The 20,478-nt window shown below is 39.2% G+C and overlaps 1 protein-coding gene and 1 pseudogene across 1 annotated transcript in view; both read left to right on the forward strand.

The window, feature by feature from the left end:
- The window catches only part of ADGRB3 (adhesion G protein-coupled receptor B3), an 886,560-nt gene that overhangs the window by 125,671 nt on the left and 740,411 nt on the right, over nt 1-20,478 (forward strand). The gene's annotated exons all lie outside the window — the stretch shown is intronic.
- On the forward strand, nt 18,304-19,530 carry LOC138989215 (cAMP-dependent protein kinase type I-alpha regulatory subunit pseudogene; annotated as a pseudogene).

Here is a 20,478-nt window from a genome sequence, read left to right on the forward strand (position 1 = left end):
AATAACTGTGGTAATAAGACATGGTGGAGACAGTGGGACATTACGAGAGACTGACTATATTTAAAAGCAAAAGCCAGCAATTTCCTGAATGCTCAATATGGAATATAGAGGAAAGAGAGTAACCCATGAGGAAGGGCCTGAGGACTTTGGGATGAGCAGCTGTAAGAATGAAGTTGACCTTAATGAGATAAGGAAGCCCAGTCTTTGCAAGAAGATTCTATTTGGTTTGGGTCATAATAAATCTGGGAAACACATTTCACATTGTCTGTGTATAACAGAGGTCCCTGTGTACACTAGTCTGGAGTTTCACAAAGGTCCAAGTAGAGATGAAAATGTGGAAGTTGTCAGTGAATAAGTTCAGTCTCTCAGTCGTGTCCGACTCTTTGCAACCCCATGGACTACAGCACACCAGGCTTCCCTGACCATCACCAATTCCCAGAGTTTACTCAAACTCATGTCCATCGAGTCGGGAATGCCATCCAACCATCTCATCCTCTGTAATCCCCTTCTCCCACCTTCAATCTTTCCCAGCATCAGGGTCTTTTCAAATGAGTCAGTTCTTTGCATCCGGTGGCCAAAGTATTGGAGTTTCAGCTTTAGCATCAGTCCTTCCAATGAATACTCAGGACTGATTTCCTTTAGGATGCACTTGTTGGATCTCCTTGTAGTCCAAGGGACTCTCAATAGTCTTCTTCAACACCACAGTTTAAAAGCAGCAATTCTTTGGCACTCAGCTTTTTTTATAGTCCAACTCTCACATCTATACATGACTACTGGAAAAACCATAGCTTTGACTAGATGGACCTTTGTTGGCAAAGTAATGTCTCTGCTTTTTAATATGCTGTCTAGGTTGGTCATTCTTCCAAGGAGCAAGCATCTTTTAATTTCTTGGCTGCAGTCACCACCTGCAGTGATTTTGGAGCCCAAAAAATAAAGTCTCTCACTGTTTCCATTGTTTCCCCTTCTATTTGCCATGAAGTGATGGGACCAGATGCCATGATCTTAGTTTTCTGAATGTTGAGCTTTAAGCCAACTTTTTCACTGTCCTCATTCACTTTTATCAATAGGCTCTTTAGTTCCTCTTTGTTTCTGCCATAAGGGTGGTGTCATCTGCATATCTGAGGTTATTGATATTTCTCCCGGCAATCTTGATTCTAGCTTGTACTTCATCCAGCCCAGCATTTTGCACGATGTACTCTGTATATAAGTTAAATAAGCAGGGTGACAGTATAGATGTACTCTGTATGTAAGTTAAATAAGCAGGGTGACAGTGTACAGCCTTGATGTACTCCTTTTCCAATTTGGAACCAATCCATTTTTCCCTGTCCTATTCTAACGCTTACTTCTTGACCTGTATACAGGTTTCTCAGCAGGCAGGTAAGGTGGTCTGATACTCCTTCCCATCTCTTTAAGAATTTTCCACAGTTTGTTGTGATCCACACAGTCAAAGACTTTAGCATAGTCAGTGAAGCAGAAGTAGATGTTTTTCTGGAATTCTCTTGCTTTTACTGTGATTCAAGGGATGCTGGCAATTTGACCTCTGATTACTCTGCCTTTTCTAAATCCAGCTTGACTATCTGCATGTTCTCAGATCACATACTGTTGAAGCCTAGCTTGGAGAATTTTGAACATTACTTTGCTAGCATGTGAGATGAGTGCAATTTTGCAGGAGTTTGAACATTCTTTGACATTACCATGGCAATGCTGTTGCCATTGTCAGTGCATAGTTAAGATTAAAATTTAAAATGTAATTGTGTGGTGTTAAGAAGAAAATGACTTTAAATAGAGAAGAGCTGTGAGAACTATGAGCTGGGTCTGTCCAACGTTAACATTTGGAGATATTGTGAGGATACAGCCAAGGAGACAGAAAGTCTTCCTAAGATAGAAAACTAAGTGTGTACTGTGCTGTACTCAATCAAGAAAGAGAAAGGAATACAATGTACACCATGATTAATATCATTAACACTGTTGTATGTTGTATGTGAAAGTTTTTAATAGAGTAAATCCTAAGAGACCACATGACAAGTAAAATATAATTTTTGTTTAATTTCATATCTTTATGAGATGATGGATGGTCACTAAACTTATTGGGATAATCATTTCATGATCTATTTAAGTCAAATCATTATGCAATACACCTTTACACAGTGTTATGTATGTCAACTCTATCTCAGTAAAACCCAAAGAAAAAGTACTAAACATATTCCTTGAGCAGCATGAAGCCATTCATGGGTGCTTTAGGTTCCAAGAAAATGGTGATGAACAAGACATAAATTATTGGCAGTAAACAGGCTGTGCGCCTCCACGGGGAAAAGAAAGAGAAGACCAGGGAATGGATGTGAGGTAACATTTCACATTCTGCTGTTGGTCAGTAAAATGAGGACAGTGACCAATGACCTAGCATTATGCTGGTCAGTGAGGACCTCACTAAGTGTTCTTCTCTACCATGCAATTTTTTTAACCAAAGTGATTATTTAATATGTAGATTTTGTAATAGATAAAGAGGAGATGTTTTAACAATTATTTGTTACTTCTTTCCTTTCAGGAAAAAATGAAATTTCTCTTTACAACCCAAGTATTACCTTACAATTAGGTGATTATCAATTCAGTTCAGTTGCTCAGTTATGGCCGACTCTTTGCAACCCCACAGACCACAGCATGCCAGGCCTCCTGTCCGTCACCAATTCCTGGAGTCTACCCAAACTCATGTCCATCAAGTCAGGGATGCCATCCAACCATCTCATCCTCTGTCGTCCCCTTCTCCTCCTGCCTTCAATCTTTCCCAGCATCAGGGTCTTTTCAAATGAGTCAGTTCTTTGCATCAGGTGGCTGAAGTACTGGAGTTTCAGCTTCAGCACCAGTCCTTCCAATGAACACCAAAGACTGATCTCCTTTAGGATGGACTGGTTGGATCTCCTTGCAGTCCAAGGGACTCTCAAGAGTCTTCTCCAACACCACCTTTCAAAAGCATCAGTTCTTCAGCGCTCAGCCTTCTTCACAGTCCAACTCTCACATCCATACATGACCACAGGAAAAACCATGGCCTTGACTAGATGGACCTTTGTTGGCAAAGTAATGTCTCTGCTTTTGAATATGCTGTCTGGGTTGGTCATAACTTTCCTTCCAAGGAGTAAGCATCTTTTAAATTTCACAGCTGTAGTCACAATTTGCAGTGATTTTGGATCCCTCAAAAATAAATACAGCCACTGTTTCCCCATCTATTTGCCATGAAGTGATGGGACCAGTTGCCATGATATTAGTTTTCTGAATGTTAAGCTTTAAGCCAGCTTTTTCACTCTCCTCTTTCACTTGCATCAAGATGCTCTCTAGTTCTTCTTCACTTTCTGCCATAAGAGTGCTTATAGTATAGGTGATTATAGTAATGAAAAAAAAATTGATTCAACTTGTAAGTGAATCCCAAATATTGTTTCTCCTTTTCAAATGTTACATAGCCAGTATATGCAACAGGAAGCGCCTTTATGACGTCTGGGGTGACACCCCTGAAAATGTCCCTTTTTCCTTCTTTGTTGCATGTATTTTGAATGAGATGAATCATAGAAGGACAGAAATCTCCACTACCTGAGTGGATTAGCTTGAAGAATGAATAGGAAGAGAGTGATTGGAAGAACCAACTCCTTCTGTGCATTTTGTTGGGAAGGGACACTGAGCTAGATATTGGCAAAATATGTACCGTCATGCAGAAGTTTTGTTGTGATTTGTTTTTAAGGTGGGAGAAAGTTGAGCATGCTTTAGTATGCTGATCAGAATTTTCCTTAGAGAAGAGTTTGGTGATATAATGAGTCAAGAGGATAAAAGCTTATTTTTAAATAGATGAGAAGAGAATGTATCCTGGTGTACAACTTCTTCAGTTAGGAGCTTGCAGGAGATGAAAGAACCCGAGTCTGTAGGTATGTGTGCATGTCGATGGTAGATACACAGATAAGAGCCCTTGGACTCTTTTTTGCTTATTTATAATTTGTGATTATAAACTCAGCTGCAAGTGAGGCAGGGAGATGTTGAAGTTCTAGGGAAAAAAGACATGATATGGTTAGTTGTCTGGGGATGTGAATTGTCCTTAACTCTGACTTATTTTTAAAAAATCATAGGACTAAAATACATAACATATGTTAACATATTCAAATTGTAGGTTAATTATTAATAGATCTCATGCCATACCTTGTTATTTGTTGGAGAGTTTAAAATATCAGTGGTCATTTTGTTTTGTTATATCCCCTGCTTGGTTTTAAATACAGTAATTCTCCTACATACGAACCTTCAAGTTCAGACTTTCAGAGATGAGAACATGCATTTGCATGTCTAATCATGTAAATTAGTTCACGTCTCTGGCATGCATTGTCACGTGTGTGTGCATCCTTTATAAGTGGCTGTGCTTTTGTGTACTTTACTGTGTATTACTGTATAGAGTACAATAGTACAGTATCTTTATTTCAAGCCCAGGATGTATGCAAGCAAGTGTAAATGCAATGGTGATGTAGCTGGTACTGCTAAGAAGCTCTTGGAAATAAAAGTGAAAATGATTGAGAGAGTGTGAAACAAAAAGATGGTAGTTGTTGTTTGTTCTTATAACATGAATCATTCAACCACTGGCAAGATTCTAAAGAACAAGGACACAATCATGGAACATGTGAAGTCTGCTGTGCCAATGATGTTCACAATAATATAAAAGAAGCTTGGAGAAGTGACGGAAGAGATGGAGAAACTTTTCAGTGCATAGATGCAGGGTCAGCATCAGTCTCCAGTCCTACTCAGCTTAATGCTGATTCAAGAGAAATCTGAAAGCCTTCATGAAGACTTGAAGAAGAGACACGGTGAAGCATCAGAGCATCTTTTAATGCCAGCCATGGCTGGTTTCATCGGTTCAAGGCCAGGGCCAGCCTTCACAATGTAAAGGTAAATGGCAAGGCAGCGAGTGCAGATTTGGTAGCTGCCAGAGAGCGTCCTGAAACGCTTTGAGAAATTGCTGATGAAGGCACATATTTACCTGAGCAGGTTTCTAATGTGGCTGAGACAGGACTGTACTGGAAGAAGATACCAGACCGCTTACATCAGTAAGGAGGTAAAGTTGACGCCAGGCTGAAAACAGCAAAGGGTATGCTAACTGTATAGTTTAGTGACAAGGCTTCCACAATGTGAATCTGAAGCCTCTTTTAGTTTATCATTCAGAGAATCCAGGAGCCCTGAAAACATAGCCAAGGGCTCTCTTCTTGTTGTGGCAGAGTCACCCCAAAGCCGGGGTTATAAGAACCATTTCCAGGATTTGTTTTTCTACCACTTTATCTTTAAGGTAGAGAAGGACTGCTTGGAGAAGGACACCCCGTTCAACACCGCTTTGCTGCTCAACAGTGCTCCGGGCTATCCCTCATCCATGGATGACTCATGCAAACGTCACAGCAGTGCGTCTGCCACAGAATACTATATTGCCTATCCAACCTGTGGTCCAGGGAGTTACAGTGACTTTGGAGATATATTATTCATGTTAATGCTTTTTGTCAGGCAGTAAAGGTGAGTGATGAATCAGGAGCAACTTTGCAACAGCTTTGGAAGGGCTATGGGCTTCCCTGTGGCTCAGATGGTAAAGCATCTGCATGCAATGCAGGAGACTTGGGTTTGATCCCTGGGTCGGGAAGATCCCGTGGAGAAGGCAATGGCAACCCACTCCAGTACTCTTGTCTGGAACATCCCATGGTCAGAGGAACCTGATGGGTTACAGTCCATGGGGTCGCAAAGAGTCGGACGTGACTAAGTGGCTTTCACTTTCACTTGGAAGGACTATCACAACTACAAGGTGATAAAAACATTAACTTTGCTTGGCATCAGGTTATGGCCATCACCATGAATGGGTTTTGGGAGAATCTTTGTCTGCAGTTTGTGCACGATTTTTGTGGATTTGAGAAGGTGGGTGAGGAGGCCAAAGAGGTCTTGAGCAACTCATGGAGCCTCAGCGAGAAGCTGGAGCCAGAACTGCAAGAGGAAGACTTCCCTGATCTCCTTCCTGTGCACCCAAGCAGCTTACTGATGAAGACCTGATGGAATTGGAGGCCCAGAGGAAAAATGAAGGGAGACAGGAGGAAGAAGAAGTGAGTGAAGAACTGAAGAGATTCAGGATGCAGAAAATGGCAGGGGGTGTTCTTTACTTGAAGAGGTGCTGTTAGTTTTTGAGGCAATGGACCTGAACACAGAACAGTACACGAAGGTCGCAACAGCTGTGTCATCTATGACAAGGACAAAAAGAGCTGCTACCCAGGCATCATTGGATCATTTTTGCAAAAGGTTAGATAGAATTGAATCCAGCAAGGAACCAGAACTTGTGCTATCAATGTCAGGCAGGAGTTGAATTGCAGCTTGCAATTGTAGTTGACAATCCTTCAGCTCTACCATCTCCCACTTCCTCTCCCTTCTTCAATCGGTATCTCTTCTTGCCTGTTCACTCAATACCAGTCCCTGTATGCCAGCTGTTGTACTGTGCTACTGTACTTTTCAAGGTGTGTACTGTAAGATTAAAAATATTTTATTTATTTATTTATTTATTTTTTAATGTATTAATTGTGTGAAAAGTGTTACAAACCTATTACAGTACAGTACTATTTAGCTGGTTGTGCTAGTTGGATACCTAGTCTAACTTTGTTGGACATGGGAACCAATTGGGTCTAGAAATGTGCTCTCAGAATAAAACACTTTTGTATGTAGGAGACTTACTATAGTTTTCTTTACTTTTATTCAACTTTTTGGACTACTGATAGCCAAAGTTTGTAGCTTGTTAAGGGAGATGCTGATTTAACATTTTCAAGTGAACAACAATATTCATCTACACAAGTACAACCATAGGAGACGAATTCCAATATCTAGGAGTAGGAGATCCTCACGCAGCTTGCTAACATCTCCGTTTTATCAGATGTTGTACACTTGACGGGGCACGGATAATGGTTTCTGTTTCTACTGCTTTCTGCTGATCAATAAAGAATTCTTTTCAAAACAGATCTCAAGGTATATTGTAGTGAGTGGGAGTCTGTGCTACTTAAAATCATGTTGTTGTTTAGTCCCCAGGTTGTGCCCGACTGTTCACGACCCCACAGACTCTAGCACACCAGGCTTCCCTTTCCTCACCATCTCCTGAAGTTTTCCTAAGTTCGTGTCCATTGTATTGGTGATGCCATCCAACCATCTTATCCTCTCTTGCCATCTTCTCCTTTTGCCTTGAATCTTCCCTAGCATCACAGTCTTCTCTAGTGAGGTGGCTGTTCGCATCATGTGGCCAAAGTATTGGAGCTTCAACATCAGTCCTTCAATGAATATTCAGGGTTATAGTTATATACAGTGTTAAATGTTTGGGCCAGCTTTTCACAGGGCTCTGGGTACACAAATCCATAAAGTGATAAACAGAAAACAAATAGCAACAACAAACAAACATAAGCATTCTTATAATAGTTAGATAATAAAGACACCTTAAAAATCAACTTGTGTATGTTAAACCCAAACTCCTAATATATACACACTACTGTAAATCAGATAACCAACAAGGACTTACTGTATAGCATAGAGAAATCTACTCAATATTTTGTAATAATCTATAATGGGAAAGAATCTGAAAAAATTTCTATATATGTATGTATAACTGAATCACTCTGCTGTACACTGAGATGGTAAAGAAACTGTCTGCGGTAAAGGAGACCCGGGTTTGATCTCTGGGTTGGGAAGAGTCCCTGGAGAAGCGAATGACTACCCACTCCAGTATTCTTGCCTGGGAAATCCCATGGACAGAGGAGCCTGGCAGGCTATAGTCTGGAGTCGCAAAAAGTCAGACACGACTGAGTGACTAACACATTATAAATCAAGTATACCTCAATAAAAACATAAACAAAAACAATCAGGAAAAAAGAGATAAACTATCTTTTGAAGAAAGATGAAGAAGATCAACTAATGATGACCTAAAATAAAATAATAAAATCTATAAAAAATCAACTTTTACCATTAACCTCAGGGAACCGTGGTCTTGTATGGACCCCAATGTTGGCGTCCATTTTTACATGAGCTTTTGTTTTAAAACCATGTATGCGATAGTTGCAATGTTATCCTTTTACAAGATCATGTGTTATTAAAATGTACTAGTTACTTGTGTCTGTGTGTTTTGGAAAACTAGCTTCAGTGTATTTGTAGAAGAACAGAAGTAACTTTTTTTAATATATAAAATTTAATTTGGAACACAACCTTGTCTTCCGTTTCTCTTACACTCTTAACGAAGAGTATGTTTGTAGAACCTGAAGCATAGTTGGAGAGGATGCTGGTGGTTTTTTAGCCTTCCCAATCCATCAGGCAGCAATGATTTGAAGTTTAGCTGAAGGAATTGGAGAGCTGAACTGAATTGTCAGCAAAAATGAACTATTTTGGTTTTCTGAGAAATACTATTTTTATCTACATGATGCAGATTATGAAACTGAGGCAGAGGAGATAAAGGCAGCTTCACAAGGTCACACAGGTCACACAGCTAGCATGGAGTGGTGCTGGCATTTGAACACAAGCAGCCTGGCCTTCCTACACAGCATGGCATGTCCCTTTTTTGAAACCAGATCAAAAGGGCTACTGCAGCAAATTGGCTTCTTGAGGGAGCATTGTGAATTCATGTTGCTAATTCCTCAGAGCCTAAATATATTTGCTTTTGTTGCTGCTGCTGCTAAGTCACTTCAGCTGTGTCTGACTCTGCGGCAGCCCACGAGGCTCCTCTGCCCCTGGGATTCTCCAGGCAAGAACACTGCAATGGGCTGCCATTTCCTTCTCCAATGCACACATGCACACCTAGTCACTTCAGTCGTGTCCGACTGTACGTGACCTGGTAGACAGCAGCCCACCAGGCTCCTCCGTCCACAGGATTCTCTTGGCAAGAATACTGGAGTGGGTTGCCATGTCCTTCTCCTTCTGATGAAATGCTCTTTAAAAATCTTTCCCATCTTCTTTCCATTCTTTTCCTTATGGTATTTTACCTAAGTGTGTAAACTCTCCCATCATCATTCATGGGTGATACTGCTTTGGTAAGCAGGGCAACATGAAAAAGTTCATAAAGATTTTAAACAGATTCCTTTGTTGAAAGTTTAGTGACAGGGCTGAATACACATATATCTTGTGTGAAGAATTTCACCTAACATGTGAAGAAAATAACACAGCAACACTTTCTCTGAAATAGGAGTTAAAAGTCAGTGATTTCTTTCCCTACTGTTGGCTTGCAACAGGCTTTTGGAGAAATCCTAGAAAATAAATTACTTGGGTGTTTTTTTCCCAGTCTTAACACAGATCATTGCTAATGAGCAGCTTCTTCATGATGTAAAAGGGCTTCAGAGCCTTCCAATCGCAGGTGATATACATGTAACAATGAATCTGATGGTTTTCCTGCCTCTTCTGGGACCTGACTCTGACAGAGGGAGAAGAGAAAAATAAAAATACTATCTGTATGCTTCCTTCTCAGAAATAGGGTTTCTTGTTTGAAAATTGAGTTGGTATAATGGAAAGAACATAGGAAGAGGGGAACTGTTGTTTACTGTTGGAATTAGCATTAAGCATAGAATTTCAGATTTGCAAGATGAAAAAGTTCTAGAGCAATTTCACAACCATGTGAATATACTTAACACTGCTGAACTGCATACTTGATAGAAGTTAAGATGGTCCATTCTGTGCTGTGTGTTTCTTAACCACATAAAAAATTGTACTCAATACTCTGTTATAACTTAAATGGGAAAAGAATTTGAAAAAGAATTGATACATATATATGTATAACTGAATCACTTTCTTGTATACCTGGAACTCACACAACATTGTGAATCAACTATACTCCAATATAAATTTTTAAAAAGATATCTTGGTTGCATCCAAGTTCTGATGATTATGAATAAAGCTGTTATAAACATCAAAAAATAGATAAAATATTTTTGTGAAGTTGAAAAAAATAAACTTTAAAAATCGGTAAGTATTTGTATCCTACAGGATTTTTGTAAATCATATACATATATATATATATGTCATTTTTTTTTTAAATTTTTCAGCACTTTATTTATTTTTTTTATTTGATAAATTTAACGCCTTTTATTGCCATACCTCATTTTACTGTGCTTTGCTTTAGTGAACTTTATAGATACATGTTTTTTTTTTTTTTTCCTTGTTAATTTTCTGTTGAGTTGATCTATCCATAAGTGTGAGTGGGGTATTAAAGTCTCCCACTATTATTGTGTTATTGTTAATTTCTCCTTTCATACTTGTTAAGATTTGTCTTACATACTGCGGTGCTCCCATGTTGGGTGGATATATATTTATAATTGTTATATCTTCTTCTTGGATTGATCCTTTGATCATTATGTAGTGACCTTCTTTGTCTCTTTTCACAGCCTTTGTTTTAAAGTCTAATTTATCTGATACTGAGTATTGTGACTCCTGCTTTCTTTTGGTCCCAATTTGCATGGAAAATCTTTTTCCAGCCCTTCACTTTCAGTCTGTATGTGTCCCCTGTTTTGAGGTGGGTCTCTTGTAGACAACATATGTAGGGGTCTTGTTTTTGTATCCATTCAGCCAGTCTTTGTCTTTTGGTTGGGGCATTCAACCCATTTACGTTTAAGGTAATTACTAATAAGTATGATCCCGTTGCCATTTACTTTATTGTTTTGGGTTCGAGTTTATACACCATTTTTGTGTTTCCTGTCTAGAGAATATCCTTTAGTATTTGTTGGAGAGCTGGTTTGGTGGTGCAGAATTCTCTCAGCTTTTGCTTGTCTGAAAAGCTTTTGATTTCTCCTTCATACTTGAATGAGATCCTTGCTGGGTACAATAATCTGGGCTGTAGGTTATTTTCTTTCATCATTTTAAGTATGTCTTGCCATTCCCTCCTGGCTTGAAGAGTTTCTATTGAAAGATCAGCTGTTATCCTTATGGGAATTCCCTTGTGTGTTATTTGTTGTTTTTCCCTTGCTGCTTTTAATATTTGTTCTTTGTGTTTGATCTTTGTTAATTTGATTAATATGTGTCTTGGGGTGTTTCTCCTTGGGTTTATCCTGTTTGGGACTCTCTGGGTTTCTTGGACTTGGGTGATTATTTCCTTCCCCATTTTAGGGAAGTTTTCAACTATTATCTCCTCAAGTATTTTCTCATGGTCTTTCTTTTTGTCTTCTTCTTCTGGAACCCCTATGATTCGAATGTTGTAGCATTTAATATTGTCCTGGAGGTCTCTGAGATTGTCCTCATTTCTTTTAATTCGTTTTTCTTTAATCCTCTCTGATTCATTTATTTCTACCATTCTATCTTCTAATTCACTAATCCTATCTTCTGCATCTGTTATTCTACTATTTGTTGCCTCCAGAGTGTTTTTAATTTCATTTATTGCATTATTCATTATATGATGTCATTTTTATATATGTGTATAAATACTTGTACATTTATATATACACATACACACATATATGTATATATACACCTATATATCTTACATCATATACTTATATCTCTGTATATTTTGAAATGAATTTAGAAAATCCCTATATATTATGTAAATATATAATATGAATATGTATATATGCAAATATATACATGTGAATATATAAATACAAATATATACACATGTGAATATATATATATACACACAGATATATACACATGTGAATATATATATATACACAAATATATACATATACACACACATTTATCTAGTTAGTCTTTTCTTCCCAGTGAGAGTTTATTATTTCCTTGTGTTGCAGCTGGCCTTTTGCACTTGACAATATAATACAGCTCTCCTTCTACGTCTGTTTATTACAGTTTGTAAGAAAGATGATACTGATGATAGTGATGTCACAGTTACTGACAGCATAGCATTTGTCTATCATTCCTCTAGTGATGGGCATATTTATTGTAAAGTCTTATTGTAGTCAACAATTCAGTACAAATTTTCTTACTGATGCATTCCTGTAAGGTGATTCTCAATCACAGATATGTATATTTATAATTTTTTTTTTTTTTTTTTTTTAAAAAAAGAAGTACTAAAAATTAACCTCCAAAAACCTGAGAATATTTGGTATAACCTTGCCAATATTGGATAATATCAATAAATGGTTAAATGAAACATAATGTAAATGTTTCCTAATGTAATTTTTAATGTATCATGATTTGTGTATTATCTGGATACCTCTTGTTCATTTCCAACTTATGCCTTTTTATTATGATTGTTCTGTTCAGTTCAGTTCAGTCGCTCAGTCCTGTCCGACCCTGTGACCCCATGGACTGCAGCACACCAGACCTCTCTGTCCAGCACCAACTCCTGGAGTTTACTCAATCTCATGTCCATTGAGTCGGTGATGCCATCCAACCATCTCATCCTCTGTCGTCCCCTTCTCCTCCCGCCTTCAATCTTTCCCAGCATCAGGGTCTTTTCCAGGGAGTCAGTTCTTCGCATCAGGTGGCCAAAGTATTGGAGTTTCAGCTTCAGCATCAGTCCTTCCAATGAACACCCAGGACTGATCTCCTTTAGGATGGACTGGTTGGGTCTCCTTGCAGTCCAAGGGACTCTCAAGGGTCTTCTCCAATACCACAGTTCAAAAGCATCAATTCTTCGGTGCTCAGCTTTCTTTATAGTCCAACTCTCATATCCATACATGACCACGGGAAAAACCGTAGCCTTGACTAGACAGAGCTTTGTTAGCAAAGTAATGTCTCTGCTTTTTAATATGCTCTCTAGGTTGGTCGTAACTTTTCTTCTAAGGAGTGTCTTTTAATTTCATGGCTTCAGTCACCATCTGTAGTGATTTTGGAGCCCCCCAAAATAGTCTCTCACTGTTTTCCATTGTTTCCCCATCTATTTCCCATGAAGTGATGGGACCAGATGCCATGATCTTAGTTTTCTGTACGTTGAGTTTTAAGCCAGCTTTTTCACTCTCCTCTTTCAGTTTCATCAAGATGCTCTTTAGTTCTTCTTTGCTTTTTGCCATAAGGGTGGTGTCATCTGAATATCTGAGGTTATTGATATTTCTCCCTGCAATCTTGATTCCAGTTTGTGCTTCATCCAGTCCAAGGGGCTCTGAATTATGATTGTTACTGTCTCTTTATTAGTTTATAGGAACCCTTTATGTAAGTTTATCTAGAAATGTTTATGGAAATGCTTGTGATCTTTATATAATCAATGAAATCGGAGTTTGCTTAATGGGACATGTGATACTCAGTTGTAATTAGAATTCTATTTCTGGTATCTTAATACAGCTCACCCTACAGGGTCTTGGGACATGGATGTTTTCTCAGTGGCCCTCAGCCACTTTCTTTGCTGTGAAAATGTTCTCCTTTTTCATTCTTCTATTTCTAGTAGAGCATTTTATTATTTATCCCTGGGCTTTCTTCTATTTCCATTTGATTTCTTTAGTAATGTTTTTTTGACTTTCTCTAATCATTTTAAACACATTTTAATTTTATTTAATACCTTTGAAGATAATTTGACTTTCACATCCTCTAATATTCCACTCCATGCTGTTAGCCCAGTGGTCCAGTTGTTTTTCCCCGTGGATTACTGAGCTTGCTCTGTCATTGGGCTGTTGTGTCTATTGGCCAGAATATATGGGTCGTGAAAGCAGCAGGCTCTGAGTCATCTCACAGCTGCCATAAGTCACTGTCTTGTTACGGCAGCATGTACTAGGGTGGCTTACACAGGGCTCAGCTGGTCAGGACAGTAGGCAGGGAGGCCCATGGAAACAGGACATTAAATTACCTTCTGTGAATTAAATTATCCAGTCATATGTGATGCATGAATTTATATATTAATCTGTATTTTATATATGAAAAAATGCTTTTGGTGTACAATAGCCTATCTAACTGAAGACTCTGGCCATGTGGACAGAAAATAGTCTTATGAGAATGTGAGCCTCTCCTTTGCTTCTCAGGGTAATGAATCATCCATACATGTGCAGTGAGCAGCAAAAGTAGTGAAGTCACTCAAAGGCAAGCATTTATATAACATGCATATTCAAGGCAGAGTTTGTGGTAATGGAGCAATTCATTAAGAATGTGTTGCTGCCTGATGACATGCTTTTTAATCACTTATTCTTTTCATTCATTTGAACCTATGCATTTTCAAGTGACAGAAGGACTTTCCTAGAATCGACTCAGAAACTGATACACCATTTCCATATACTTTAGTATAATTCATCTAAGTACTATAAATGGAACCATTTTAGCCAATGGCATTTGCACATTTGGCAGTAGTCAGAGTAGGTAAGAATGTTAATTAAAAAAAAAAAAACGTGTGTAATGAAAGAATCTGTGAATAGTTCATGGGAGATTGTGAAACCTAGAAATAAAATTATCTAGCTGAGCATTTTCTTGGCAATGAAATACCCACAGTATTCATATTATCATTTGGTAAAAATTGTCATTAGCAGTATTAGCATTTCGTTGGCAATACTGCATGCAAATTAGTCTAGTATTGTAATGTTGAATAAAATTGGTTGCAAATACGTGTATCATGATTAAGTTTTATGTCTGTGTGAATCTGTCCAGTAACACTGGACAGGCTGGCTGTCAGGAAAAAAAGAAATACTGCTAACATTTGCAGCAATAGTACTTGCAGAGTTGCAGAATATAAAGCATTCCAAGTCAAATTTTGTGACTACTGAAAAATAAGTCAGAATAGTCAACTTAGGGTAAAGCCTTTGATACCTGGTGTATGGTATTTCTAAACATCTGTAAGGACATTGATAAACATATATGATGGTATAGTAATATAAGCTCCTGAAGCACAATCATTTTCATAAACAATGAAACTTTATCAAAATTAAAGAATTGACTATAATAGTGTGCTCTAATTCTTGACTAATTGGTAACCCAATTAACAGATGTAAAGTATCTGTGGTAGTTAGAATATTTGATTGAATTTCCATTTTATGCCATGCTACTCACTGAAAAAAATTACATTAAAATTTCAGCATATGTATTATGAAACTGGCTTTACTGAAATTCAGCAATTAACATTGCTGCCATAAACATCACTATCCACATGTTTTGTGGTAAGAATAAAAACCATTGCTCTAAAAGGAAGTAGGGAGTTTCTGAATATTTTATATTGAAGTTCATATTAAACAAGGGTCTTTCATTAAATATGGAGGCTTGTGATCACTGAATTGCTATAAAAGGTTTTATATGTTTCTGAACTATACAATATTGAGTACACAGCTTCAGCATACGTGACTGAGGATCAGAGGAATTAGTGGAAGAAGGTCAATCAAAATAGGGCATATGTGTTATTTATTGCCACAAGAAGAATGCCTTTGCTTTCTTTGTTTTTTTTTTCTTTTTGTTTTCTTTTCTTTGTTTGCTGCTGTTGTTGTTTAGCAGCTAAGTTGTGTCCCTCTCTTTTATAACCTGCCAGGCTTCTTTGTCCATGGCATTTCCCAGGCAAGAATGCTGGAGTGGGTTGCCATTTCCTTCTCCAGGGGATCTTCCCAACCCAGGGATCATACCCAAGTTTCCTGCATTGGCAGGCAGTTTCTTTACCACTGAGTCACCAGGAAAAACCCATTCCCATTGTTTACAGCCTATAAATAAATGAATGCATAGATTACAGTAACCTTTATTTGTCTGTGTTATCAGATATAGTTCTTCTGTGTATTTGCACTGTAGCAGATATGTATGAACAGATACCTTGTCAATTAATTTTTAATTTTGTCTCTGCATAGAACTTTGGCCATAGCATTTTTTTCCTCTCTGGCATTTAACAATTTTCTTTGTTCTGGGAGACTTCCATTCACCTCTGCCTTTCTTTTTATAACCTGTTTTGTTAGTTTGGACCCATATTTAAAGAACCCTTGGAGTGTGTTTGCCTTGAAATATTTATAATGGATAATATAGTGATCTTGCAATCAGAATGCTGTATGGTATCTGTAAATAAATCATGAGGATGATTCATTCAGGCCTTCTTTCAGTGTATTTTCTTACCCACCATTGACAAAGGGAGAGACTGGTGGTGCAGGAGCTGACTAAAGGGAGGTATGGGTTGGTGGATGATGTGATAACATGGGCCAGAAAAATGTACAGTTTCAAAGCATGTAACTCAAGTTGTAGCCTTCAGCCTTTAATGCCCGAACAGCCACTGTCTGAATTGCAGCAGGCCTGGCTGCAGGAAGTGGGGCCTTTACCAGGCTCCATTCCCCATGTATTTCTGGAAATTGGAGTTCTACCCTATCCCACCCATCTGCACTGGGTTACCGAGAGCTGACCCTTTCTTCTGGAAGCTTCTCTTGCCCCTCATGTTCAGCCTCTCTCTCCCGGGTGGCTGTTTCTCTCCTGGACAGCTTTCTCACCAAGCCCATGACTCAGTGCATAGCTGAATCCTAGCTCTGCTGTCTCACGTGACTTCCAGAAAGTGCCACATGGGCAAGAATGACTCCAACTCCAGGCTACATATCGCTGCTCTCAGGCTGCATAGAACAAGACTTGTCCCTTGCTGGGCACCCCTTGCTGAGTCTTCTTGTATTTCAGAGGCCAGTTCATCCTCTGTCGATAAGACTGTCCTTACCCAGGTTGCCCCCAGTTTGTGCACACCCCGACCCCATGCCCACCCCCTGCTGCATTGACCTTAATCTGCCAAGCCTAAGCAGAGGAAAATAAGTCCCCATCTCACTTCCCTTTTGCCCAGTCACAGCTCTGCCTCCAAGTTAAATAAAATAAAATGATAAAACGGCAGACATGTAAATTCATGGAGAAAGGAAGAAACTTATTTAAAACATATTATTATGCAAAATGCCTGTCTCCTAGGTATTATAACACATTTACATAACCAAAAGGCTTATTAAAATTTCCCCCATATCAAGGAAGCATTTTGCAGTGAAATCATTTAAAGTACAACCTGTAGAGAAGTAGGAAAAGCTGATAGTTTTAAAAAGAAAAATACATCCTATCCGTAGTCCCCCATCTGTTTGCACTATGTGTGTGCTGAGTCCTTCAGTCATGTCCAGCTGTTTGCGACTCTATAGACCGTGGTCCGCCAGGCTTCTCCCACCATGGGATTCTCCAGGCAAGAATACCAGAGTGGGTTGCCATTTCCTTCTCCTGCAGATCTTCCTGAAACAGGGATCGAACCCACCTCTCTTATGTCTCCTGCATTGGCAGGAGGATTCTTTACCACATCTGTTTGTAGCTATTGTCAAAATTGCAGCCCATTCACTGCTAGAAAAAATCTGTTTCAAGTGCAGAGAGAATTTAAGGGAAAAGAGATATTGCAATTATTTTTTTAAGTAATATATATTCTATTATTGGGATTCCCTGGTGGCTCAGACTGTAAAGCATCTGCCTGCAATGCGGGAGACCCGGGTTCGATCCCTGGGTTGGGAAGATCCCCTGGGGAAGGAAATGGCAACCCACTCCAGTACTCTTGCCCAGAAAATTCCATGGATGGAGGAGCCTGGTGGGCTATAGTCCATGGGGTCACAGAGTTGGACATGACTGAGTGTCTTCACATTCTATTATTAAGTATTGCTAATAAGTATATAAGTATGTATTAAGTGTATATTTATTGAGTACAAACTTTGTGTATGACACCACTGTAAATCCTCTGTGTGTGTAACATAAAGGCCCTAAGGATGTGATGTAGCGACATGAATAACTGGGTGCTAATTATGTATTTCCTATAATTCTGTGTTAATTCAATTATCATTAACTGACTATTCATCTCACATCAGCCTATGCCAGAGAGCATAGAAAATTAATATTTATAACAAAAGTTCTAGCTTTCAGGAACCTATGTAATTGGATAAAAATGTGTACATGAAAAATTAAGGTGATCTGTAGGTAATCTATAAATAAATCACAAGCTATGCATTATAAGTATTATAAGAAATTAAAACTAGCATAGGGAATTAACTTAATTAGGAATTTTAAGAGTTGACTTAGCCCAAAAAGGTTTTTTTGGCTAAAAAGGTTTTTTGGAATTTTAAGAATTGACTTAGCCTAAAAAAGGCTTTTCAGTTATAGTAGATTATTCCTGATATAGGAAGGTATAGGGAGTCTCAGAATATACAGTCTAAATAAAGAGAAATATATGAAATGGGAAGATAGGTCCAGTTGTCTGGCGCTCTTGAACTTTGCAGGTCAAGTTCAAGATGCACCTCTGATGTTTTTGCCCCAAGAGTCAAGCATATGCTATACATGTGTGATTTACTGGTCTTGACTGATTAAATTATAGTGCAATGAGTAAATCTGGTATATACCTGCAAAACCTTTTAGTGATGGGAGAAACAAGAAGCCAATTAATAAACAATATTCGTGCACCATCCATGATTTATGGGGAGAACAGAATCCATACACACAAATATCAATGATGCTCACCAAGTGGAGACAGGACAAGAGAGGGTGCTCCGCTGGCCACCGCCAGGACGGAAGAGAGCCCTGGCTCCTGGTGGCACCTCTGCTGAGGAGGAGCGCAGCTCCTGGGAACGTGAACTCTACGACCAGAAGCACACATCCAGGCCCTGTTCAAAGACTCCATCATGTAGCTGTGCACTGCACGGCCCGAGAGGCCATGACATTCCTCAGGGAATACTTTGAGAGGTTGGAGAAGAAGGAGGCAAAACGGATCCAGAATCTGCAGAAAGCAAGCTCTTGTGCAGACTGAAGGAAGGATGAAGTCTCTCTCCCTCCAACCAACCCAGCGGTGAGGGGCTGGGGGCGACAAGGTGCCATCTACGCTGAGGTCTACACTAAGCAAGATGCCACATCCTATGTTAGGAAGGTTGGACCAGAAGGTTACAAGACAATGACTGCTTTAGCTAAAGCTGTTGAAAAGAATGTGCTGTTTGCACATCTTGATGATAGTGAGAGAAGCAATCATTTTGATGCCATGTTTCCAGTTTCCTTTATTGCTGGAGAGATTGTCATTCAGCAAGGTCATGAAAGGAATAACTTCTTTGTGATTGATCAAGGAGAAATGGAAGTCTGTGTCAACAGTGAATGGGCAACCAGTGTCGGGGAAGGAAGGAGTGTTGGGGAAATTGCTTCGATCATGGAGCACCTAGAGCAGCTACCTTCAAGGCCCAGACAGATGTGAAGTTGTGGGGCATCGTCCCAAGACAACTCTAGAAGGATCCTACCGGGAAGCGTGCCAAGAAAGCTGAAGATGTGTGAGGAGTCTTTTAGCAAGGGATCTATTTTAGCATTTCTGGACAAGTGGAAACATCTCAGGGTAGCTGATGCCATGGAACTGGTCCAGACTGAAGACAGCCAGAAGACTGGTGCAGGGAGAACCAGAGAAGTTCTTCTTTGTTTTAGAGGGTTCAGCTGCTATGCTGAGCCATCGGTCAGAAAATGGAGAATTTGTTGAAGTGGGAAGATTGTTTTGGCGAAATTGCTCTGCTGATGAGTTGTTCACCTGCTGCCACCCTGGATGCGCGTGGCTTGTTGAAGCGTGTCAGGCTGGACCTGCAGAGGTTGGAATGTGTTCTCAGCCTGAGTTCGGACGTGCTCAAGTGAAACCGCCAGCAGCACAGCAGTTTTGTGTCCCTGTCTGTCTGAAGTCTGCCTCCTGTGCCTCCCTGCCTGCCTCTCCCCATCCAGATTCTTAATGCAGATGGGCTCTGTCCCACTTTGCAGGGACAGGTGGCCTCTGGTATTGCAGCTTCTTGGTTTCCATTAAAGTTGGATTTACAGCACTGTTTTTATTTGGGAACATTAACTGAGTGTGCCTACAAAGTAAAATAAATAGGATGAGTTCTTTAGAGTCTTTGCCGTTCCTGCATCTCTGTGTGCAGTGTTAGTATCCACCCTGGGCCCTGCCGGCGACGCTTTCTGGTGCGATCAGACCCTGCACCACATGGGTTACCATAGACCCATGATGTAATAGTGCAGGATCTTTAAAGTGACTGAAGTTTCATATTATCATAAGCATATTTTAGACTGTGGCCATATATATGGCCATATTTGTACTTCTTTGTAGAATAAATGATGTCTCATTAAGCTCTGAGAATTAGGAAAAACACATGTAGAAAAATTTTAGCATGGTAGAAAGACGTCTGCCTGTGTTTAATTTAAGGGCAGAAAAATGTGCAGTTTTTCTAATTATCAGATGGATATGACATGTTTGCTTTTTTTTTAACAAGAATTTTTATTTGTCAAACTAATTTGCCTCGTTTTGTTTTTATCTTGTTCTTAATGTTTCCTCTCCAATTCTAAAAGCATTTAAGGTGTGGCTGTCTATTCCTGTCTTTTGCTTTTCACACCAGATCATAAGCTGCAAATATTGGGTTCTGTTTTAACTACATCTGACTCAGCTCATAAATTCTGATTACACCTGCATTTATCTAGTTAGTGCCAAATATCAATCATCAGATGCTGGACTCAGAATAAGAATTTGAGGTTTGCACTCTTGGTAGTTAACTTAGAGCTTTTGGTTAGTGTACATCCTTCAGTTGACTCTGGGATAATAATCTCATATGCTTTTTAAGCACTGATTCCAGGAGCCAG

Source organism: Bos mutus, chromosome 9 (genome assembly GCF_027580195.1).
Source record: "Bos mutus isolate GX-2022 chromosome 9, NWIPB_WYAK_1.1, whole genome shotgun sequence".
NCBI classification, from domain to species: domain Eukaryota; kingdom Metazoa; phylum Chordata; class Mammalia; order Artiodactyla; family Bovidae; genus Bos; species Bos mutus.